The sequence below is a fragment of the Pongo abelii genome, chromosome 1 (genome assembly GCF_028885655.2).
Source record: "Pongo abelii isolate AG06213 chromosome 1, NHGRI_mPonAbe1-v2.0_pri, whole genome shotgun sequence".
NCBI lineage: Eukaryota > Metazoa > Chordata > Mammalia > Primates > Hominidae > Pongo > Pongo abelii.
Genome location: NC_071985.2, coordinates 45,434,726 through 45,453,398, shown reverse-complemented (window position 1 = coordinate 45,453,398; position 18,673 = coordinate 45,434,726). Strand labels below are relative to the sequence as shown.

General features: G+C 54.3%; 1 protein-coding gene across 2 annotated transcripts in view; it reads left to right on the top strand.

The window, feature by feature from the left end:
- Positions 1-284: 284 nt before the first annotated feature.
- The window catches only part of SOX13 (SRY-box transcription factor 13), a 58,437-nt gene continuing 40,048 nt past the window's right edge, over positions 285-18,673 (top strand). For both annotated transcript variants that reach the window (XM_009239030.4, XM_009239022.4), the window contains exon 1: positions 285-420. The gene's annotated coding sequence lies outside the window, so the exon portion shown is untranslated. The remainder of the gene's footprint in view (positions 421-18,673) is intronic.

Here is an 18,673-nt window from a genome sequence, read left to right as displayed (position 1 = left end):
GCCGGAGAGCGGGAGAGCCGGAGAGCAGGGAGGGCGGGCCGGCTGCGCGTCCGACGAGTCGCAGAGCAGGACCGCGGAAGGCAGGGAGACGGCCGCAAGCCCAGGGCAGAGGGCAGAGGGCAGAGAGCGGCCTGGCTCGGCGGAGAGGGCGCCGCCCGGCCGGAACCGAGCTCGCCGCCCGGGACGGCGGCCCCCAGTGGGGCGCGGACCCAGGGTGGCCGTGGGTCCGCAGCGACTCCCCGGCCAACGGCGGGGGGCGTGCCCCCCTCCCAGCCCAGCCTCCCCAACCTGGCCCGCCCGCGGCGTCGCGGGGGCATGTGAGCGGGAAGCCTAGGCTGCCAGCCGCGAGGACCGCACGGAGGAGGAGCAGGAGCGCGGAGCCGCGAGCCCCGAGCCCCGAGCCCGGCGCCTGGCTGAGTAGTAAGTGCACCCCTCCCCGCCATGATCGCGCCGTCGCGCCCATTTCCCCAGCCCTCTGAAGTTTGACACTTGCGCCCCTACGTTTCTGGGCACCCACCGGCTCTCTTCCCTGCGAGTTTCCACCCTGTGCAAAGTTTTTCGAGGAGGGACGGACCCTCACCTACCCCCAACAACGCTGGGCAGTGGCGGCTCCTCCCTGGCCGACTTGGGTCCTTGTGGAGAGGGGTGGCAGCCTCTAAGGCAGTGCGTGGCTGTGTGTGTGTGTGTATGTGTGTGTGTGTGCGCGCGCGCGCGCGTTCACCACGCGGGTCGAGCTTAGGGTGCACCCCCAACCCGCTCCTCGCCTACCGCAGAGGACTAGGTCTTTCTCATCAGCCCGACTATGCGCCTAGTTTAAGGATTTCTCAGCGGGAAGCCGAGGCGACCTGCGCGCGTCCTGCGTGGGGCTCAGGTGCCTGCGACGAGGCGCAGAGCTCCTCCACCATGGTTGCGTGGGGTGCTGGGGGACAGACGCGCGCCCCTTGCCACGGTTTCAGGGTCGTTCCCCAGCGGACCAGACCGGCGCCGCATCCTGTTTGTTTTCTGCTCCGGCTGCTCCTGTCTCACCCCCACCCCCACCCCAGGCTGCTTCTTACTACCCCCACCTCCCGCCCTGGGATATCGGAGGTGAGCCTTTTCATCCCGACTCCGCTGCAAACGCTGATCGCGCCTAGGAGTAGGAAGATGCGGAGCGGGTAGTCGCTCAGTTCCCAGCGGCTCGCCATTGTTTTCCCACCCCGCGCGTTCCGTACGTAAACACACACGCACACACAAGGTTGTGTGTGTGCGCCGGCTCTGGCTGTTTCCCGTCCCCAGGCGCGCAGGGATCGCCCGCGGGATTCGCTCAGCTGCCCGCATGGGTCTTCAGGCTGGAGGCGCTCCAGGACTTAACTGGAGCTGGAGAGGGCAAGAGACTTGGGGGTTGCCGGACAGTACCGGGCGGGGCGGTGAGCCGGGCCTGGGCGGGAAGTGAATTTTGAACTTCAGCCCTGGACCTTTCCGGGAGGACCCCGAGCGCTGGAGCGGCGGCTCCCGCCCTGGAGGGCCCGCGGCAGCTGCAAAGACTCCGCTGGCGCTCTTGGCAGCCGCCTCGGTGACAGAGGCTTGGAGGAAGCCGAAGAGTTTTCCTGGGAAGTTTGCTTTGACTCTCTGGGAATTTCCGGGCAGGACGCCTCGGCGCTGGCGCTGGTGAAGGGGTCTGGCCAAAGACGTCCAGAGACGATGCTGCTGGCTCTTGACCACTAGGCTGTACTTGGCTCTCAGCAGTCCAAGTAGGTGGGTCCCTACCTTCCGGAGTTCATGCCTTCCAAACCAGTATCCCCCAAAGGATCACGACATGCCGGTTTCAAAGATGGGTGCATAACTCTGCTCGTTTTGCAGTCCAGGGAGGCAAGCTCGGTTCCAGCCGGGCGGCGCTCTCCGTCGAGCCAGGCCGCTCTCTGCCCTCTGCTCTCTGCCCTGGGGTTGGGGCGGTCTCCCTGCCTACCGCGGTTCTGCTTTCGGACTCGTCCGACGCGGCGCCAGCCCGATAGCTCCCGCTCTCCGGCTCCCCCGCTCCCCCAATCCCTGGCTCCCCGGCTCCCCGACTCCGTAATCCGCGCCTCGGCGCAGTCGCGAGTCAGGGCCTGAGGCTGACCCCTGTTTCCACTGTGCTTCATTAGAAAGCGCTTCGCAAGATGCTGGGATGGGGAACATTTGGATTCCAGTTCCCCATCGATGAGCAGCGCGGGTTTGGACTTTCCCGCATGCGAAATGGGCAGAGTTATGCACCCATCTTTGAAATTGGCATGTCGTGATCGTTTGGGGGATACTGGTTTGGAAGGCATGATCTCCAGGAGGATAGGGACCTACCTACCTCTGGATCATTGAGGGCCAAATATAGCCTAGTGGTTAAGAGTCCTGGAGCTGGAGTTAGATCCCGGATGCCACTGGCGGTGTGACTCTGGGCAATTTAACTTAACCTCTGTGCCTCAGTTTCCTCAGCCATAAAATAGGGTTAATATGAACGCTTCATGGGGTTGTCTTGAGGATTAAAAGGCTCAATAAAGTGAAACTGAGAACAGTGCCTGGCACATAATAAGTGCTAGATAAATATTAGCTGTTATTGCCATTATTACTTAACTGACCTTGTACAGAGCCCAGAAGAGCACTTGGCGATTGTGCTCAACTAATCAATTATAATATTGCCCACTTCTGGAGAGGAGGAGAGCTTGTACTCTCTCCCACCCTTGCCTGATTCCAGCCCCTCAGATCAAACATATCCTTCTTACTCCTTGTCTAGTGCCATCTTCTCGAGTCTTTTTTCTTTTTCTTGTTTCCTTCCTTTCTCCCTCCTTTCACAACTTTTTGTGAAAGCATTTCATTCCCTCCTTTCCTCATTCTTAAAAATCAATCTTGGCTCAACTGCAGTGTTCTCTCCATGGAAATCAGGTCCCAGGAGGGAATTGTTTCCAAAAGGGTGTCCCTTGAGCGTCCTCAGCCTGGGCTGCTGGATCAGGATTGGATGTGCATTTGTGTCTCTGGGGCTGGGTGAATTTCCAGAGCAAAGAGCCCGTCAGGTGTCTGGGGCCCAGGGGAAGAGTCAGGTGGAATGGGCTGGGACTGTCCCAGGAGGAGCCCTGCTCCCTGGGTAGTGTCTGTGTCTCCTGCTGCTGGGCTCACTTGGGAACCTGGAATAGCACAGCTGCTTGGGTAGACTGGATGTGGGATTTGGGGTGAGGGGCAAAAGTGTCACCTCCAACTTTCCACTTGCAGTTGGAGGATTTTCTAGGAATTTGGGTTTGTCACAAGTTCCTTGTCTGATTCAGGACTCTGCAAATGCATAGCACAGGTAAGGGGCGAGCTGAGCAACCAGGAGGAAGAACAGGGTGCTGCTGCCCAGCCACACTGCCTTGGACTACAGGCTCCTGTCCTCCTTTCTCAGACCCTCCAACCTCCACCCCAGGCATGGGGGAGAATGGCCAGAAGGTTGCTCCTTCGTGTTGGAGATCCTGCAATTGGCAGTTTTCAGTTATGACAACTGGCACTGCGGTCACCCCATTCATTCCTTCAACAGAAATTGTTGACCGCCTGCTATGTGCCAGGGCCTGTGCTATGCAGTGGGATAACAGGGGAGAACAAGACAGGCAGCATGCCTGCCTTCAAAGAGGCTTCTTTCTATTGTGGGGAGACAGACAGTAAATACTTTTAAGTAACCAAGACTATCAGATTATGACATGCAATGTGAAAGAAATACCACAGGGTGATGTGATAGAAAACATATGTAGGTCAGGCAGTGGTGGCCCTAGATTGGGAGGCCAGTGAAGGCCACCGGGGGGGAGAGGATAGCTCAGCCCAGGCCTTGAAGGATGAGGAGCCAGCTGCATAAAGACCTGGAGACAGGGGATTGCAGGCAGAGATAATAGCAAATGAAACCCCCTGAGGCCAGAACAGGGGCAACAGCTATGTGGCTGGAGAGGAGAGACTGGAGAAATCAGAGGAGAGCCAAAGCCTGGTAAGACTGGTTAGGAGCCTGGATTTTATTGCAGGCGATGCATCCATCAGAGAGTTTTAAGTAGGGGAGTGACATGATCTGCTCTATAATTTTAAAAGATTATTTGGGACACAAGAAACGGTAATCATAGTTGCCCCAAGGGAGGGAAATGGTGGCTGAGGGATGGGATGGAGAAAAGATTGTTTTTGCTGTAGACCCTTTTGTCCTTTCTGAATTTAGTACCAGGTGGGTATACAAACCATCCCCCAAAACCTCCCAAAACGTGGTTAACAAAGAACAGTTTATAACCTGGAAAATTACATAAGAAGTTAAAAAATCAGGATATAAAACTACAGAGTACAATCTTAATCTTGCACAGAGAATTGTAAGTATACACATGGCCATCATGCACACACGCAAGGACAGAATCTGGGAGGATGCATCAGAATATTTAGAGGTTAGCTCTGGATACTGGACATATGGATGGTTTTAATTTCCTTCTTTATCTTCCATTTGTTTTTTCACTTTTCTACAATGGTCGTGAATTACTTTTGTTTGTTTGTTTGTTTTGAGATAGACTCTCACTCTGTCGCCCAGACTGGAGTGCAGTGGTGTGATCTTGGCTCACCGCAACCTCCACCTCCTGAATTCAAGCAATTCTCCTGCCTCAGCCTCCCGAGTAACTGGGACTACAGGCGTGTGCCACCACACCTGGCTAATTTTTTTGTATTTTTAGTAGAGACGGCATTTCATCGTGTTGGTTTGGCGGGTCTCCAACTCCTGACCTCAAATGATCCCGCCCTCGGCCTCTCAAAGTGCTGGGATTCTAGGTGTCAGCCACAGCACCCGGCCAAATTACTTTCATAAGTGAAAAAAATGTACAAAAGAGAGATCACTTGGGCTGCTAAGTAGTGAAGAGCATCAAGGGGAGCAAGGATGGAATCAGGCAAGTTAGGAGGCTGACTTGATGACTTGGATTAGACTTGCTTGGGGAGGGCTTTCCACCTCCAACTCAGATTTTGTGATCAAGAGTGCCAGGGTCAGTCATGGATGATGTTCAGTGCTGCCTTGGCTCTGGAAAATACCCCACGTTCCACCTGCACCCTTATCCCCGTCATTGCTTCTGGTGGGAGATTCCCATAGTGGGCATTTTGCTATTGTAGTAATTGGCAGACTTAGGAAAACACATCCACAGTGAGAAGGATTTAGGGCCAGGAGAAATCTTTGTCCCATAACATCTCCGAGCCTCTGTTTTGCCTCCTGTGAAATGGGACGGTAACAGTGATAATACCTTCCTTTTTTTATCCCCCCCAAGATGGAGTTTAGATTTTGTTGGCTGGGCTGGAATGCAATGGCGCGATCTCGGCTCACTGCAACCTCCGCCTCCCGGGTTCAAGTGATTCTTCTGCCTCAGCCTCTTGAGTAGCTGGGATTATAGGCACCCGCCACCACGTCTGGCTAATTTTTTTTTTTTTTGGAGACAGAGTCTCACTCGTCATGCAGTGTGTGATCTCAGCTCACTGCAACCTCTGCCTCCCAGGTTCAAGTGATTCTTTTGCCTCAGCCTCCCGAGTCACTGGGATTACAGGTGCCTGCCACCACACCTGGCTAATTTTTGTATTTTTAGTATAGACGAGGTTTTGCCATGTTGGCCAGGCTGGTCTTGAACTCCTGACCTCAGGTGATCCACCCGCCTCGGCCTCCCAAAGTGCTGGAATTACAGGCGTGAGCCACGGCCCCCGGCCAATACCTTCCTCTTAGAACTGTTGGGAGGCTAATGGCTGATGATGTCTGCAGCAGCAGCAGTGCTCCATGAATGGTAAGGGCTCTGGGGTTTGCTGTTGCCAGACAAGTGTTGGTTGAGCTAGGCCTATTCCACCAAGGGATCTAGGTGTCCTTGCCCTTGAGAGGCTGACACTGGATTCTACAAAGGTTTTCTCCTCTCTGGGGGTGCTTTGAGATCGGTCCTTATTGGGCAGCTCCCCTGGGTAAGTCTCCAGGAAGCTGACACCACCGGAAAAAGTGGAATTCAAATGCAGCTGTGCTCCTGAGCCCCCTCCCCCAGCCACATTCAGGGGTGAAGCTGAGTGTTTGAAAAGGGCTCTGTGCTGGGAGGGCTGGCCAGGCACACAGTAAATCGTGCTTTGAATGGGAGTTATTTTTGTGCTCAGTGTTTGCTTAAGAGGGCTCGCTCCTGCCTGAACTCGTTGCGGTCCTCACCCTTTGCTAGTCCCCTTTCTGGAACCCGGATGTGTCAGCCAGGGAGGCCATCACAGTGCCTTTTACCAGATGGGGAACTAGACCCATGGAGGATTGCTTTCCCTCTCTTGTCAGCTCCCTGCCCGAAGCAGGAAGGCATGCTCTATATGGTGGTCTTTGCCTGGGTGATTACCCGCCTTTTGACTGGCCCTTCCTTAGTTCTTGGGAAGACTTGATTGGGAGATTGCTATAGGCCAGCTCAGCAGGGTTCCTCCGACCTCTGTCAGCTTCTCTGATCAAGAGTGACTGCTTTCTAAAAAATGCAAATACTTTCTCTGAGGAGCAGAGATATGGTAGTTCCCTCCTAAGAGCACTTGCTATATGCAATGGACCCAGCTTAAAGCCCCATGGTGATGAAGCCTTTGCAGCTCCCCTAGGAAAAGATTTCTGGGCCGGGCACAGTGGCTCACGCCTGTAATCCCAGCACTTTGGGAGGCCGAGGCGGGCGGATCACGAGGTCAGGAGATCAAGACCATCCTGGCTAACACGGTGAAACCCTGTCTCTACTAGAAATACAAAAAATTAGCCTGGCGTGGAGGCATGCGCCTGTAGTCCCAGCTGCTGGGGAGGCAGAGGCAGGAGAATGGCATGAACCCGGGGCCAAGATTGAGCCACTGTACTCCAGCCTGGGTGACAGAGCAAGACTCCGTCTCATTAAAAAAAAAAAAAAAAGATTTGTGTCCAGCTGTGTGGTCCACAGCATAGAACCTTTTCTTTTTTTTTTTTTTTTTGAGACAGAGTCTTGCTCTGTCGCCCAGGCCTGAGTGCAGTGGTGCGATCTTGGCTCACTGCAACCTCCGCCTTCTGGATTCAAACAATTCTCCTGCCTCAGCCTCCTGAGTAGCTGGGATTACAGGCGTGCGCCACCATGCCCGGCTAATTTTTGTATTTTTAGGAGAGATGGGGTTTCACCATGTTGGCCATGGCTGGTCTCGAACTCCTGACCTCAGGTGATCCACCCACCTCAGCCTCCCAAAGTGCTGGGATTATAGGCGAGAACCACCGAGCCTGCCCTCACAGCATAGAACCTTGTAGCTACCACCTGCTACTCCAGGTGGCTCTCCTGCCTTAGTGGGTGGCAGGGGGTCCTTCTTGCTTTAGGAATGCCCGGAGGCCTGTCTCCCTGCTCACTCCTGGCAAGAGCACATTGTGGTGCTGTCAGGGGGGGACCTCGATGGTTTCAGATGGAACAGCAGCAGTGGTCAGACCTCCTAGAGGCTGTGAAGTGAGGAAGAAGTGGCTGAGGTTTCCCCTGCCTCCTCCTAAGGTCATCCATGGGCAAACCAAAGCTGCAGGATGTGTTGTGTGTGTGGCCTGGTATCTCAGAGTCCTGAGTGCGCACAGGGTGTGCACAGCTAGGAGACGTCCCGAGATCTGTACCCACATGTTGAGGGCTTCAGCCAGGGGTGTTTTTTGGGGGAGAGGAATGTGTGTGGCATAGTAGAGGAAAAGAAGGAAAAAGTGGGGACAGTATCTCCAGCTGCCACCTTTCTTCCCAAATAGCTTTGGATACCCAGGGCCTTTTGGTCACAGGAAGTCTGACACTGGGAAGTCATCAAATTTGGAATTCAGTTCCCTCCACTCTCCCCCCAGCGGTGGCCTTAGCATTTAAATAGCCTTGGCATGAAGCCCCATAAACTGCCCAAGGGATTGGGGCAGGGTTGGGGGAGGGGTATTAGTGTTACCCCCTACATTGTACCCCTTTGTCTTCTGGGGACATGTCCAAGCTAGGGTGTCAGTGTTTTGGCTTGAGAGGAGAGAGGGGAAGGGGCCACAGACTGGGCAGGAGCCCTCCTGGCTTCCCTTCCGCTCTGGTGGTTTTGGTCGTAATCCCTGCCTGCCAAGCCTGGAGCTCCCTGGGGGATCCGCCCCAGAGGAGGCCAGACTGTTCTCCTCCCCTCTGCCTTACCTCCCCCAGTCCCCGCCCCCTGCTTGACTCGGAATGGAATGTGCAGCCTGTGGAACAAGATGGGGTGAGAACTAGTTCCCAGAGGGCCTTGGTCCCGCCCCCTCCCATCCCCCAACAAAGGGGGTGAGGAACCTGGGGGCAGGGCCTGCTCCCAGGTATGGCTGGTGGTGCCCTGATGCAGACTGAGGTCCTGTGCTGAGTTGGTGCAGAGGCAGGCAGTTGCTGTGGAGGTCCAGGACTAGCCATTTGAAGGTTTTCTTGTAAGTCCAGCATGCGGGGCAGGTGCTGAGTTAGAGGAGGTGCAGCAGGCAGAGCAGCTCCAACTCCAGCTTCTGTAGCTGGGGGTGGTCAATATCCTTTGTTGACTTTTTTTTTTTTTTTTTTGAGAGGGAGTTTCACTCTTGTTGGCCAGGCTGGAGTATGCAATGGTGCCATCTCAGCTCACCGCAACATCCGCCTCCCGGGTTCAAGCGATTCTCCTGCCTCAGCCTCCTGAGTAGCTGGGATTACAGGCATGTGCTACCATGCCTGGCTAATTTTTTGTACTTTTAGTAGAGACGGGATTTCTCCATGTTGGTCAGGCTGGTCTCAAACTCCCGACCTCAGGTGATCCGCCCGCCTTGGCCTCCCAAAGTGCTGGGATTACAGGCGTGAGCCACCACTCCCAGCCATGACTTCTTTTTTTTTTTTTTTAATTTTTATTTTAAAGATCGTGGCTCATATTCATTTTCTTATTTCTGTAGTCTCTAAGAGTAATACAACAATGTGTATCACTTTTGTCATCAGGATGAAAAGGATTTAAAATACATCTAATATTTCCAGATAGTGAAACAGAAATGTCATCAGTGTTTGTTTCCACGGAAGACCAAGAGGAGTCACAGTTTGACCAGCGCGAAGAGGGGATCTGGCAGGAGGAGTGGTTGTGCAAATGTGTCAGACTGGGCTGATGCCCTTTCACGATGACAACTGAGTGGGCCCCACGGACCCCCTGGCGGGCTCTGGGGGTGGGGGTGGGGGATTGCCTGGGACTCATGGGGCCTCCTGCTTTGGCCCTGGCGCCTAGGAAAGGCTAGACAGGGAGGGGAGCCTTGGCGTGAGCTGCCCTCACACTGACTTAAAAGCATTAACTCTTGCCTGGCCACACAAGGCAGGACCTGGCACTCCTCAGAGTGGAGGCTGAGGAGGGTTTTCTGTCTTAGCCCTCAGCCTGTGCGGGGTATGAGGTCCCCCACCCTCATATGAACAACCTCTCCCCACCCTCCAGCCCTATTGAAGGAGTCTGAAGTCACTCAACCATCCCTGTGAGGTTTTGGTTCTGGCCTGTTCCATAAGGGTGGGGTAGGGTGGGGAAAGAAGGGAGAATAAAAGGTAGTGGGGAGGGGTGGAAGGAAGCCTGTGTGCAGGTACAGCCGGCGCTCAGAGGCAGGTGGGGTGAGGGCAGTCGGGCTTGAATAGGGCGCTGTCGAAAGCAGAGGGAGTGGCCCCTTCAGCCCCTGCCGTTTCTCAGGCTTGCCCGGCTCCTCTTTTCTTGGCTGGTGGTGGGGTGTGTGTGTGTGGGGGGAGGGAGGCTGAGTGTGATGTGTGTGAGTGTGATGTGTGTGTGGGTGTATGTGTGTGGAGGGCCAGGTGTGTGTGTGTTTGTGGAGGGCTGAGTGTGATGTGTGTGTGAGTGTGATGTGTGTGTGGGTGTATGTGTGTGGAGAGCCAGGTGTGTGTGTGTTTGTGGAGGGCTGAGTGTGATGTGTGTATCTGTGAGTGTGATGTGTGTGTGTGGAGGGCCAGGTGTGGTGTGTGTGTGTGCACATATGTGTGCAGGCAGGCAGGGGCCTGTGCTCTGGAGACCCTGGCCAGGCTCCTCCGACCCGTGGGAACCAGGCGGGGCCTCCGAGAACTCCAGGGAGACAGTGAGGACATTAGACGGATGTCCAGAAGGAAGGGAGAGTAGAATGGAAGAAAAAGGAAGAGCCAGAACAGCCAGCTTCTGGTGCCCCAAGCAGGTTGGGGTTTCAATCCCAGTATACCTGGGAAGGGGCAGTAGTGGGCTATCACCCCCTTCCCTCCTTTTGCTGTCAACTTTGTTTCCAGGGCAATCATGGAACCCCAGCCATCCCCCTCGCCCAGGAGCACTTAATATGGGAGTGTCTGGCCAGGGCAAGGGGCTGAGGAAGAGAGAGGAGTGGCAGAGAAAGACCCAATGGTGGGCTCCCTAACTGGGGCTGGTGGGGCAGGGAGAGGAGGCCTCCTCCCTAGCCAGTAAACTCCTAGGGACCAGAACAGGAAACAGGGTCAGAGAATAGAGGAAGGGGACCTGTGTCAAATCTTGACTTGGGTAGAGGTGGGTAGCAAGAGGGCTTTCTCTTTGATATCTGAGTAGACAAGGGATGGACTTGACTGCTCTCGGCCAGAGAATCCTTGAAATGGGTGTACAAGTCTAGGTGAATGGGCTTCTCTTAGAGTTGTGCAATGCACAGTCTGTACAACTGTACACGATAGCCTGTTAGAACTGGCTGAAAGCATCAGGGACCTTTGGTTTTCATAATGTAAATTCCCCTTCTCTTCTACTGGGTTCACCTGACCTTAGATCCATACTTCTCACCATGGTGGCACCCTCCATTTGGGGCTGATTGTGGCTATCTGTGTTACCCTTTTCTGGGCACTGATTAACTTGAAGTTTGGAGAACCAGAATTGTGTGTGTAGGGGGGAAGGGGGTTGTGTGTGAGTGTTGGTGTGTTTGGCAGTTTAGAGAGGGTCTGTTGGACTGTTGACACCCTTTATTGAGCCTGAGTCCTCTTGGGCCAATCGGCCACAGGTGTAAGGAACCTCCTGATTCCTGAGTCAGGACTGATGGGGTTTAGGAGCTCTCAGATGGGGCAGGTAAGACTTGAAAAGAGGCACATGGGGAAGAGGGGAAGTTTCTGCCTCACCTGACAGCAACCCCTGCCCCAGGCCCTTCTGCTTTTCCTCAACCCACAGGGTCTTCTTTATATCCCTGCCTTCCTCTCTCTACCTCCCATCATCTAAACTCATCCATTCCTTGCCCTTCGGGATCTGTGCTCCTTGATCTCTGAGGAGATAGCTTGGCTAGTCAGCTTTACCAATCTAGGTGTGTGGACAGATTAACAGGTAACTCCAGAAGCACATTGGCCTTTTAAGCAGCCGCGGGGCCTTACTAATCTAAGAGGTGATTGAAAAGCAAGAACTTGAGGTGGAGATGGAGTGGATGTTGGGGCCTGCGTGGGCCTTCTCCGGTCCTCCGTCCCTAAGGCAGGTATGTAGGGAGCACCTGCCTTGTGGCTATGCCGGGCCACCCTGGGCTGGGGCTGAAAGACCATGAAGCCAGCATAGCCCTTCCACAGCTTGGAGAAAGTGAAGTAAGTAACTGATACCAGTACTGACAAACTGAGGGGAGGGAGGGACAGGGCAGGTCCCACACCAGATTTGGGAGCATCCACACCAGATTTGGGCAGCCAGGGAAAGTTCCCTGAAAGACATAACATAAAGACCTGGAGGGTCGGGGGCAGAACAGGTCAGAGGGAAGAGGAGGTCATAAGGGCAGGTCCCCTCCACATCTCCCAGGGGCCCCACCTGGGCCTCTAAGGGCATGTCAGATGGTCCTATTCCTCACCAAGGACCCAGGCACACTATGACTTTGCGGGAAGAGTGAGTGCTGGGCATTTGAAGACAAGGTGGCCAGGGGCTCCCAGAGCTCTGGGGCCTTATTCAGCTACAAGTTGTGTGTGTGCCAGCACGGGGCAGCATGGGTTTTGGTGTGCACTAACATACGTGGGTGCCCTGCCTGTGGGGCCCTGGGGATGGGGGCTGCCTGTGGTGTGGTGCTGTGGGTTCAAGCAGGACTTGGGCACTCTGTGGTGTGTGGCCCAAGCTGCCGGGAGATTGAAACCCCAACCCTCTCCCAGGCAGCTGTGGGGGGTGCAGGATTGCTAGGGCCAACTGCAAATTAGCCAGGCTGGCATTAAATGCCTTTGCTGCCTCTCTCCTCCTGTCCCTCCCTACCCTCCTGAAAATCAACAACTGTGTCAACAGCAGGGTGATTGTGCTTGGCCAGCAGCCTCCAGGGCTGCCAGGACCAGGCAGGTGCTGGCAGGGGCTGCTGGAGCCCCATGCTGGGAGCAGGCTGGGCCTAGCTGCCAGGGCTGCAGGATAAACAAGGCCGCACACAGGCTCGGCCGGGAGGGAGGCCACAGGCAAGCAGGAGGCGAGAACAGGTGTCTCAGGAGCTCTGTAGACACAAAGGGCCTCTTGTCTCCTCCTCCCTGGCCTCAGGGAGCCACCACCCTCCTCCCTCCTCTCAGGCCCTGCCCAGAGATCAGTGACCAGGTCAGCCAGGGGGTGCTGTCTTCCAGATTCACCCCCTGCCTCTCAGGGTTTGTTGTTCTTGCTTGAGACAGAGGTGAGACCAGACCATGTGGGGGTGAGGCGCATTAGCCTGAGAGGCAGGAAATCTGCCTCTGAGCGAATCCACCAGCCCTGAGGTCTCTGTGTGTCTCAGTTTCCCTGCTGGAAAGACAGCAAGATGTCTCCCCCTGGGACACCCAAACATGAAATGGATGGGAGATGGGAAAAGCATCTGGAGATTTGGGGAAGAAAGACATGGTGAATGTCAGGAGTGATAGAAGCTAAGATGAGACTTAAGGGATTCCAGGTGGGATTTAGGGCCGGAGGTGGCTGGGGTGTGGCAACCCTCCTTCCTCCTTACCTATTTCTAAAGCAGACCTTTACAGAGCACCTACTGTGTGCCAGCCACTGCACTAGGGACTGGGGAGGACATGGAGAATAATATAGTACCAGAACAGACAGACAGGCAGCTTCTGGAGCCAGACTGTCTGTGTGATCTTGGGTAAGTAATCTAGCCTAACCATAGAGATGATAACAATTGTATCTGCCACAGGCTCGTGGGGCTATTGTGATGGTGAAATGTAAAGATGTAAAGTATAGAGAAAGGATGTAAAACAGTGCCCGACATATAATAAGGGCCGTTTAAAAGATGCCTGTTATTGTCCCTCTTCTTGAGAGCATATTAAGGGCTCAAATCTAGCCAGAGCCTGGCGGGTAGAAAGGTAAACAAATAATGGCAGGTTGGTTAAGTACTGGACACCAGTGATGTCCAAGGTCTCTAGGATGCCCTGGAGAAATAATGAAGTCTTCTAAGATTGTTTGGAAGGGATTTATAAAGGACATCTAGGCTGGGTTTTGAGTGAGGTATAGGAGTTCGCTGGTCAAGAATGTAGGAATTACAAAAGCAGAAAGTGCATGTTGAAAAAAAAAAAGCCGGTCGTGGTGGCTCACCCCTGTAATCCCAGCACTTTGGGAGGTTGAGGCGGGTGGGTCACGAGGTCAGGAGATCAAGACCATCCTGACTAACACGGTGAAACCCCGTCTGTACTAAAAAAAATACAAAAAAATTAGCCGGGCGTGGTGCCGGGCGCCTGTAGTCCCAGCTACTTGGGAGGCTGAGGCAGGTGAATGGTGTGAACCCGGGAGGCGGAGCAGTGATCGTGCCGCTGCACTTCAGCCGGGGCAGCAGAGCAAGACTCCGTCTCAAAAAAAAAAAAAAAAAAAAAGAATGTACGAAGTGCCTTCTAGGCAGAGACACCATGTGAGCCAGACCCCGGAGCTGTGAAAGTAGTATGAGTATGTGCCCTAAGTACATGTTTGTGAGCACAGCTGGAGGAGTGGCCTGGGCCAGGTGTGGAGGGCCTGTGCAGCCTGGAAAGGAGTTGGGGCTCATCCCGAGCTCCTTGCCGGTTCCTCCGGGGTCGGGTGCCAGCTTTGGCCATCACTGTGTCTATCTTCCCTCCCCCTTCTCAGTTCACTGCATTATGAATAACTCAGCTTTGTACACTCTGGAGTAGCCTTCAACTTTTAAAAAAATTTTTTTTATTTTTGAGACGTAGTCTCACTGTGTCGCCCAGGCTGGAATGCAGTGGCGTGATCTCGGCTCACTGCAACCTCCGCCTCCCAGGTTCAAGCGATTCTCCTGCCTCAGCCTCCCGAGTAGCTGGGACTACACATGTGTGCTGCCACACCCAGCTAATTTTTCTATTTTTCATGGAGATGGGGTTTCACCATGTTGGCCAGGATGGTCTCTATCTCTTGACCTCGTGATCTGCCCTCCTCGGCCTTCCAAAGTGCTGGGATGACAGGCATAAGCCACTGCGCCTGGCCTGCCTTCAACTTATAGAAAGGCAGGGTAGTTTAGTGACAACATCATGGGGTGTTAGAGTCAGAAAGTTTGGAAGTTTCTGGGTTTTGACTCTAAATATGGAGCCATTTACCTAATTTCTTTGAGCCATATTTTCTTTATCCATAAAATCGGGTAATGGTTCTCCCCTGTGGCAGGGTGATGGTACGGATTAGAGAAAGATGTGTGTGTGCTGGGCTCACAGTAAATGGTAGCAATTAGGGTCCCTCTGTGATCTGGCTGATGTCCGAAGCCTGTCTGGGCCTTGGTCTCTAGATCTGTAACAAGGAGACAATGGTCTTTCTCCTTCCTTTTTTTTTTTTTTTTTTTTTGAGATGGAGTCTCGCTCTGTCACCCAGGCTGGAGTGCAGTGGCGCGATCTTGGCGCACTGCAAGCTCTGCCTCCCGGGTTCACGCCATTCTCCTGCCTCAGCCTCCCGAGTAGCTGGGACTACAGGTGCCCACCACCAGGCTCGGCTAATTTTTGTATTTTTAGTAGAGACTGGGTTTCACCGTGTTAGCCAGGATGGTCTCGATCTCCTGACCTTGTGATCTGCCCGCCTCGGCCTCCCAAAATGCTGGGATTACAGGCGTGAGCCACCATGCCTGGCCTTTCTCCTTCCTTCCATGACTTCTGCAGAGGCAAAAGGGCCAGGCTGCCCATCACCTGGGTAGATAAGTCAGGCTGGGAGGCCTAGGACCACTCGCCTTATACAGAGGGGTCAGGTGCCTGCCTTCCCAGGGGCACTAGCTGGACCCTGCTGGACTGAATCAGCGGAGGGAGCCTGACTCCATGGTGGCTGCAGCTATCTGTTCCAGGACCTTCCTGTAGCTTCCCCGGGGCTGCTCCCTGTGCATGAGGCAGTAGGCCCCCCTGTCCCACCTTTTCTTATGGGGGCGCCCTGACATCTCCCCTTTCCGTCTGTGCTGGTGTTTCCGGGAGGTGCTGGGGCCACCGGTGCTAAGGCCTTGGTCTAACTTCTACTGCTAATGGCTTGTATGCCCTCAGGGCTGTCACTTAGCCACTTGGAGCCTTACTTCCCCCATCTGCAACTTGGGAAGGAGCATTTTGAGTCCTCTTGATATAAAGTAAGAATTCTGGTTTGCTGGAAATAGAGTTAGATGAGGATGATGACAACCACACTGGCAGTTTTTGCTGCAGTTTCAAAGCCCGGATGTGGAGTCAGACACTTTGCCACAGCCCCGCACAGGATGCTTCTGTGAGGCTTGTCTCAGGGGTACCTCATAAAATCTTCTAGTTTGGAAGGGCAGGGAGCATCTAATCCTCAAATTTGGCAGATGAGGAAACTGGAAACTGTCTAGGTGGTGGGGCTTCCAGAGTCCCACCTGGCTGTGGATCTGCAGGGATGAGGCTGGTCTATGCGGTGTGTCTGACTGTTCAGAACAAGTGATAACCCACACTGGGATCTTGCCTTAGAGTCCCTTGGCCTCCTGCCCTGGCATCTTGCCATTGGTTTTGGGGAACTGGTGATGGGAAGGGCCCATTGGGTCTCCTGACAGTCACAGGGAACCATCCTGAGACTGGAACTGGAAGGATGTGTGCTTGTAGGGCCCTCATTTACCTTCTCCTCCCTCACTTCCCACCTTGGCTGTGGGTGTAGCCCTGTTTTCTCTTCTTCCCCTGCGGTCATGTTTCTCAGATAGCCACAAGGTGGGCTGAGACCAAGGAGACGCATTGGTGCAAAGGGGATGCTGGTCGATTAGGCTGGGGACACTACTCTGGGTTCTCCTGGCCAGGTGGTCAGATGACTCCCTACGTAGCCTTGGAAACTGCCCAAATAAGAAAAAGAGCGAGGCAGAAAGAGCAGCAGGGACACTCAGATTTTTCCAGGGGCTTTGTCCATATTTACATGGCATTTGCCTATAACCAGTACACTAAACATAATTTTATAATCTATCCCCAGGCACATTCCCATTTGCCTTTTACTCTTGTTCTTTCCAGAGATGGCTGGTTCTGCCTTTTTGTGCCTGTCTGTGCCTTCTCACTCCTGTCCCATTACTCCCACTCCCGGACAGAGGGTAGGTGACTGGGAACAGAGTCAGTGTGGGGTAGGGGTCGTTCCTGCTGTCGAACTGATCTGATCAGGTGAGATCAGACCTGACCTCTCTGGGCTTAGCACAGAGGGCTGGATGCGCAGGCCCAGCTTCCCCAACCCACCCCACCCCAGCGGCCACCACCTCGCCTCGTCAGGGATCAGGACACCATGCCTGGCACTCAGCAGGTGCCCACTAAATGTGAAGCGAAAGCTGTTCGGACAAATACATACTGTGCAGGCTCCTCGCGACCTGGCTTTTGCACTCATGAAGGGAGATGCTGGTGGGTTGAGGGGAGCCTCCGGTGGTCCAGAGGCTGGGAGGAATCAATTTCCCTCTCAGCGACTGTGGCCAGGGAGGCATTTATTTCTCTGCTTGGCCTTGCAGGAAACAGTGTTGAGAATGAGAGGAGCAGAAAGGAAGAGCTAGGTCTTGTATTAATTTGTTTTTCAGATTGAGTCTCTGTTACTAGCAATTTATTACATCCGGGTCTCCAGCCAAGCACATTCTGTTCTCCAGTGTTGGGGGAAGATACATGGGGGGGCGTGGGGAAGAGGCCGGACAGGAAAGAGGAGCAGATCAACAATTTTATGACTGAGTGTGTGGTGTCTTGGCCTGCGCTAGAGGACGGTTTTAGCACAGGGCATTTTGAGCCCAGCCCCGTGTGGGGAGGCGCTCCTCTGGATGGCATGGCATTCCCATGCGAGCCCAGACAGCCCTGGGGAGCAGGATGAATGGGCTTCCCTCCCACTCATGCCTGCCGGGCCTCAGGCTCCAAATTTCTGTCTATGAAATGAGGTCAGGGCAGTGATGCCTGGAACAAAATCATAGTTTCTTGAGGCAGGGCCTGGGGAGATCCTCCGAGGAACAGGGGAGCAGCTGTGTTAGGGGACCCCGGAAGAGGGGTAACAGGCAAGGCGGCCACCCTGTGGAAAGAATGGCGCACAAGCAAAACAACCTCCTCTCTGCAAAAGTGCTGAGCTGGTGGAATTTCACTTGGCGGCTGTGAGATCAGGGCAGTAGATAGAGCCCTGCGGGCACCAGGGCTGTGTGGGTGCAGGGGGTCCCAGAAGAGAGGGCAGGGGCAGCACCTGTGGCACCCCCTCCACTGAGCTGGCCTCCACATTGCCCACGGCTCATCACTGGTCCCCATTCCTGGAGGTGCGCCCCGTATCTCTATCCACCTGTCACGTAAGTTGGTCTCATTCTTCCCGTTTTCCCTCATTCTCTTCCCAACTGTGGCTTTGACTAGAAGTAGCTACATCATCTAGTCTTCAAGGGGCCAGCATTGCGTAGAGGGCCATGGTGCCAGAGGGCAGGGAACTCTGGTAGGAGGAACTCTCCGACCAGGATGGTGGTGCCTGAAGCCCCCGGGGCCTCTGCCTTGTGGCTGGGCCTCTGGTGGGAGCCCAGGCTGCTTAGGGGAGAGTGAACCCTTCGGTAGTGGTTTTTTGCATCCCAGCCACATCTCCAAGCTGGGTACCATTGGATGATTGTTGAAGGGCAGATTCACTGGAAGGATAAGAAGCTCTGGTGGGACTCCGGGAAGAGCCAGCACAGAGAATGTGTGTGTTGGGCAGTCGGGGAGAGAGGGTGTTAGGCAGGGAGAGCATGGGCCTGGTTTCCAGCTGTGAGGTTTGAACTATTATTATCCTCCACACTGAGCTGATGGCCACTTAACCCTGAGGCTGGTTACTTGTCCTCTGTTCTCTGGGTTGACTGCCTCCTCCCTGACTAGCTCAAGACTTCTTTTTTTTTTTTTTAGATGTAGTCTCACTCTGTCGCCCAGGCTGGAGTGTAGTGGCATGATCTTGGCTCACTGCAACCTCCGCCTGCAGGGTTCAAGCGATTCTCCTGCCTTGGCCTCCCGAGTAGCTGGGATTACAGGTGTGTGCCACCACACCCAGCTAACTTTTTTGTATTTTTAGTAGGGACAGGGTTTCACTATGTTGGCCAGGCTGGTCTTGAACTCCTGGCCTCAAGTGATCCACCTGCCTGGGCCTCCCAAAGTGCTGGGATTACAGGCGTGAGTCACCATGCCCGGCCAAGCTCAAGACTCTTGCCAAAAGCTCAGGAAAGGATGAACTCAGATTCGATTCAGCACGGGTGAATTTGGTAAGTGTGTATTGAGCATGGATTCTGGGCCCAGTGTTCTGCTAAGATGAGCATCTGCAGGGCACCTTTGCACCAGGTGCTGTAAGGAACACTGGTGACTTACAGAGGCTGAGGAGGGCCTCTGGGGTGGGAAGGGATGGTGTTAGTTTAGATTGCAGTTAGGCGGAGACCATCCAGCTCAGAAGGAACCTTGGACACAGG